Below are 6,018 nucleotides of genomic sequence, written 5' to 3' on the forward strand. Positions count from 1 at the left end.
TAAACACGAGTTGGAACATTTTTATATAGTTATTAGTAACTTCTGTTTCTTCATTTGATAATGACCTGTTCAAATATTTTGATTACTTATCTAATTGGACAATGATTGCAATTCTTGTATTTTTGTCAGCATTTATGTAATTTGGATATTAGAGCTTTTCCATAAAAAATATGTTGTAAGGTTTTTGTTTCATTTTTCATTTTAAATTCTCTCTCTCTCTCTTTCTCTCTCTCTCTCTCAACACATACAAACACATATGAAATAGAAATGTAAGATTCTTGTATGTGTGCATAGTTAACAATAAATATTACCTTATATTCTCTAATCCTTTCATTCAATTGTGTAAACACAAGGCTATGATCTCTTATAGGACATTGTTTGCAAAAGCCTTCTTGTTTTCTTCTCATATTTTGAAAGGTGCCCTTGACACAAATATAAATCATTCTGATAAAGATTTATAGAGGTAAGAAAGTAGTAATATGGATTGGTAGTTATTGATGTCCTCTATATTACCTTTTTTGGCACTAATACCATCAGGAACTTTTGCCAATCCTCTTGTATCTTGCCCTCTTTTTGAAGCTATCTTAGCTTCAGAATCAATCCCTAAATTCCCCTAAAATTTTGCTTCCACCAGCATTGCCTTGCTCTGTTTATAGTTGGTTTAATTTAGTTGTTTTTTCAAGCTTTTTTCTTTAGTATTGTTTTCTTCTTGCTCCTATTCTGTTAACAAAATCCATTATGAAGTTGCACAATATATGAATAAAAATCAATATGTTAAATTATTATTGTCAATGTTTTATAGTGCTGAAGAAGAAAAGGTTGAATTTAAATTAATCACTTTAAAGCTATTATTACTGCTAACTAAACTTTTCCTCAATGTTTTCATAATATTGACTTTGTATAATCTTATCCATAATGTATTGAAAAATATTTTCATATGTTTAAATTATGAATACTAAAAAACACATGTCAGTTATGTGACTTGCTCAAGATTACATAGTCAATCAATCAATAAACTTTTATAAAGTTCCTACTATGTTCCAGATACTAAAAAGGGTGGGGCTACAAGAATGATGAATGGCAATCCCTGCTCTAAATTTTATAGTCTTTGCACAAACAAGCTATGTAAACTACAAATTGGAGATTATCAAAAGAAGCACTAGAAGTCATTAAGAAAGAAAGCTGTTAAAAAATCAACATTGTTTATTAGAATAGGCCTATATTTATACATTTATATAATAATCTACATTGACAAGTTGATGCGTTTCCTCTTAACATTAAGATTCTGCAATTTTCCCCACGTATCTAGGTCAGTATTTATTTCTAGATTCCTTAGGGAAAGGTGGAAAGTCTTTTGAACAAGTCTCTTGTCTTTCACTAAAGAGTAAGCCTTTAGGCTATATTCTTGAGGAATAGTAAAAGCTATTTAGAAAGAAAACTTTATGGATACTAATATTGGTATATGTCAATACATTTTAAATATTTGTTTTTTGATATTTTGGATTCCATGTTCTTTCTCTCCTTCTCTAGTTTCTCCCCTCCTAAGAAAGCAGGAAATACAATATAGATAGTACATATATTATCATATAATACCTATTCCCCTGTTTGTCACGTTGGGAAGCAAGATATATTGTTTACATTAGAGAAGAATTCACAGAGGAAATAAGATAAAGAATAGTCTGTTCAATCTGTATTTGGACTCTGTTCCTTCTATGGCAGTGGATATCCTTTTTCATCAAGAGTCCCATGGAGTTGTCCTGGCTCCTCGCGTTATTGATAATCATTAAAATCATTCATAGTTGATCTTCATAAACTATTGTTGTTCCTGTGTACAACATTCTCCTGGTCCTGATCATTTCAGATTTCATCACTTCATATGAGTCTCCTTCACTGAAATTTCTTATCAGTTCACTATATTTTTCTTTCCCTGTTTCTCAATTTATTGGGATCTCTTCTCCTAAATTTGTGACAAACTCATAGGTTGAATGAAATATTATTTTTCTTCTTTATTTTAGTTTCTTTCGTTTTGGGCAATAGTTTAGTTCTTGTGACTGTAATCAGCAGATTTCTGCAACCATAATGGCAATAAGAAAGATGAGCCTTTTCGTCCAATGTGAATTAATTTATCTAACCAATCATCTTTTACCACCCTTAGCAATAATACACTAACAAAATGGGTGGGACAGAAATTGTGTCTTTTTATATAAAAAGGGAATACTTAGTAAAAGTCATAATTAGTGCCATCCCCTTTCCTGGGTACAACTACACAAGGGCTGTGTTTCAATCTTTCATTAGTTTTTAAAATACTTGTTACTCACCTTTTTCTAGAAAATGATGAGATACCCAGATAAGCTAATGGAATGATGAGTAGAGTCAGTGAGGGTCAGAATATGCAAGACCTGAGTTCAAATCTCATATTAGATACTTACTAGTAATGACAATCTGGGCAAGTTACTTAACATCTCTCTGTCTAGCTTCATTTATGAAATGAGGTTAATAATGGCATCTACCTCAGAGAATTATTGTCATTTTTAGTGAGTTAACACATATAAATTACTTTTAATTTTTAAAGCACTATAGAAATGCTAGGTATTATTATTTAGTATTATTATTAAATATATAACCTGATGTGACAAAGTGCCATTTTGTTAATAGCTCTCAAGATCTGCAGGGAATATGAAAAATATCTTTTAATAAATCTCAATAGTATGGATAGAACTAAGTTTGACCATTCCCACAGAAGTTAGAGCTTCTTTGGGGCAGAATATTGACATGCTAGATGGCTAGTTATCAGATTTCCTGAGTTCTGATGTGGAGGTTCTGTTCTTTTCTGGGGTAGGTCCTCTCTTTAATCTTAAGGGGGTTTGTGGGAAGGAGAAGGAGGAAGTACCAGAGAAACCTTTGGAGTGTGTGGGGGTCTTGGCAACATGAATAGAAAGATAGTCGGGCCAGAAATGATGAGCACGATATGAGCATGAACAACAGGCAGATTTTGCATTTCTGATCAAGCATAAGTTGTAGAAAAGAAAATGGAATCATCTTTCCTTCCCCTCACTCTCTCTAAGGGGAAGCTGAATGTCCCATGTGATATATATAGCTATGTATTATATAGTCAGTTTCTTCTGCCTTCAAGACACACACATGCACACTTTGATTTAGCCTAATTAGTTCATATATAATCATTTTGGACCCAGAATATTTAAGTTTTTCCCAAGAGTTCACTTGCACTTTTAAGTCTTTAGAATGAAATTATCCCCTTGTCCAGGAACAAACAGCAGCAGCAGTAGCAATAGCCAAGCTGTTTAATTCATTTTACTCATGTTTAGATTTAAAGATAGCCAGAAGTAGGGGAAGAGTGAGCATTCTAGAGTTATTCTGACAGCTGCATCTCTTTGAAGAGCTGAACTAAACTGGTGACTGAGTCAAAAGGAGCAGTTCTGTCTTTGTGTGGCCGGTGGATCGGAGGAGGTGGAGTATGTGACTTTCCCAAACTTTGTAAAAGTATGAGAAGTTATCACTTTCGTATTCTTTTCATGGAAGAATGAGCCCAGAAATTCCTTGGGATAGTAGCAAATAGTTACTTTTCTTAGGAACCATTTTTAGTCTTTGTCTTCCTTTGCCAATTTAATAATGGCACTGAAAATACTCTGGGTGTTCAGGGGTGTAGAAGGGAGGATTTCCATTCAAGTGCAGTGGGTCAAGCTAGAGTGCTAAAGCTTACTGTGTTTGCTTGGAAAGCATAGTCACCATAGCAAGCCAGCTATGGACCATATTCTCAATGGGTTCCCTCCAGTGATTAGAATTTAAGTTTTATACTTTTGTTCTATTTCTTACCTCTCAGAGGTGGCAGTTAATCACAAAGTCATCCACTGAATGTAGAAAGTAATAGAAAGGAGATTCCAGTTATTTTTCAATGATTTACAATTTTAGTTATTTCCCCCCAAAATAAAACCAATTCATCTGTCAAAAGGAGTGGGGTACTTTAGACATGCATCATTTTCAAGAATATTAGGTCAATGTTAATTGTCTCAAAAAATAATAACTCGTTTTCTGAAAGTGTGAGGATTTCCTCTGGAGATAACATTTTATAAATCAATTTAACTTGAAAAGTACTTATTAAGAATTTTCTGAATGCCAGGTTCTGGGCTCTAAAACAATATATTAAAAAGATAAATATGAATACAATATACAAACAAAATACAAAACCATTGTATCACCTCTTCACCCTTTTCCTGGGTCTGCTCTTGACTTTATACCTCCATCACTTCTATTTCCTAGCAGTATTCTCACCATAGAAGTTGGCTATATCCCTTCAGCCTAAATATTTAATAAGTCCATTGCTTTCATTAATTTCTAACATTTGGAAGAATTGAGAAAGATTTTGAGTGAAGTCCTGCTTGAGCTGAGTCTTATAGAGGATTAGGGATCCCAATATACTGAGTGGGTGGTTTCTAGAGAAATAAACTTCATCCAATGTTTAGGCAGTGATATGATTCTTCAGAAGGAAGAAATTTCCTCTGGGCAGTACTTGAAACAGCTTCCTAGACAGTATATGACATAGACAGTATAAGGCGTAGATAGCTACTAAAGTATATGATGTAGAAAATCCCATGTTACCTTTCTGATGTCTATATTATTTCATATCTAATGTACATGTAAAAATGTCTCGTGACCTGATACTTCTACATCTATGGTGCCTGCACATTTTATCTACTGTGAAATCTTATCTTTTCTGCCACTTAATTTAGCTTTCTTTTTCACTAGTAAAATGGGTAAATTCTAAACTAGTTTAAAAAATGTTCCATAAAATATCTTTCCCTTATGCTTAAACAAAACTTTGATTCAAGAAATTTGACTGTCATTTCCTAGTTTCAAAAATATTAAATTCCACTGAGAGGCAATATTATAGCATGAATGGAGCAATGAACTTAGATTCAGGAATATTTGGGTTCAAATTCAACCAGATATTATTAGAGGCATGAACCTGGCAAGCTATGATACTGCTTTGGGTCTTAAGTCCTCATTTTGAAAGAGAAGAGGTTAAAACTGAAAAGCCTCAAGGTGCCTTCCAGCTTTGAAGCTATAAATCTATGTATGATCTTGTATCTTATGAAAATGAAGTCTATATCCTTAAATATTCTGTTTTAGTTGTTTTTTTACTCTAGTTTGTTTTGCACTGGGATAAAAAGACAGAAAGAATGAATTTGAAATATCTTTATCTCTTCTATTAATTTATTTAAAATATGTGTATTCTATTATTCACATCAGAGGGAAAACTGTGGGAGTAGAAACACAGAAGAAAAACAACTGCTTGAATATGTGGGTCGAAGGGATATGATTGGGGATATAGACCCTAAATGAACATCCTAGTTCAAACACCAACAACATGGAAATAGGTTCTGATCAAGGATACATGTAATACCCAGTGGAATTTCACATCAGTTACGGGAAGGGTGGGGGGGGGTGAGGAAGGGAGGGAAAGAATATGATTCTTGAAACCAAGGAATAATGTTCTAAACTGACTAAATAAAATTTTCATAAATAAATAAATTAAATATGTGTATTCTTTATGTATAACTGCCATTTAAAACTATTTTTAGAGTCATAAACATAAACTAAAAATTTGGTGGTGTTTTTTAAAATAAGAAAAAAATAAGAAAAAGAAATTGTCCTGTTTGGTTCTGTTGCTGTTTTTTTTTTGTTCTCTTATCATTATTATTATATTTTTAAAGCAAACTTTAATCTATCAATTCAAGAGAGAGTGGCACATAAAAGTAAAGAATGTTGCCATAAAAGTTGGAAATATATCCTCTCTAACAGCTTCTGGGGTCTATCTGCATAGCGGGCTCTCCATTGTTTATTCAGTTTGAAGGCTAATAAATCTATTTGTGAGAACTCCTAAAAGGCAATCATTTTTAGGAATAGCAGATTTCGGCAAAAAGCTATTGTTTCAGCAAATCCAAATGACAAGTGCTTTATTATGACAGCGTTTGCAGTTCTGGGGGGAAAACCTTGTAG

Source organism: Monodelphis domestica, chromosome 6 (assembly GCF_027887165.1).
Source record: "Monodelphis domestica isolate mMonDom1 chromosome 6, mMonDom1.pri, whole genome shotgun sequence".
NCBI classification, from domain to species: domain Eukaryota; kingdom Metazoa; phylum Chordata; class Mammalia; order Didelphimorphia; family Didelphidae; genus Monodelphis; species Monodelphis domestica.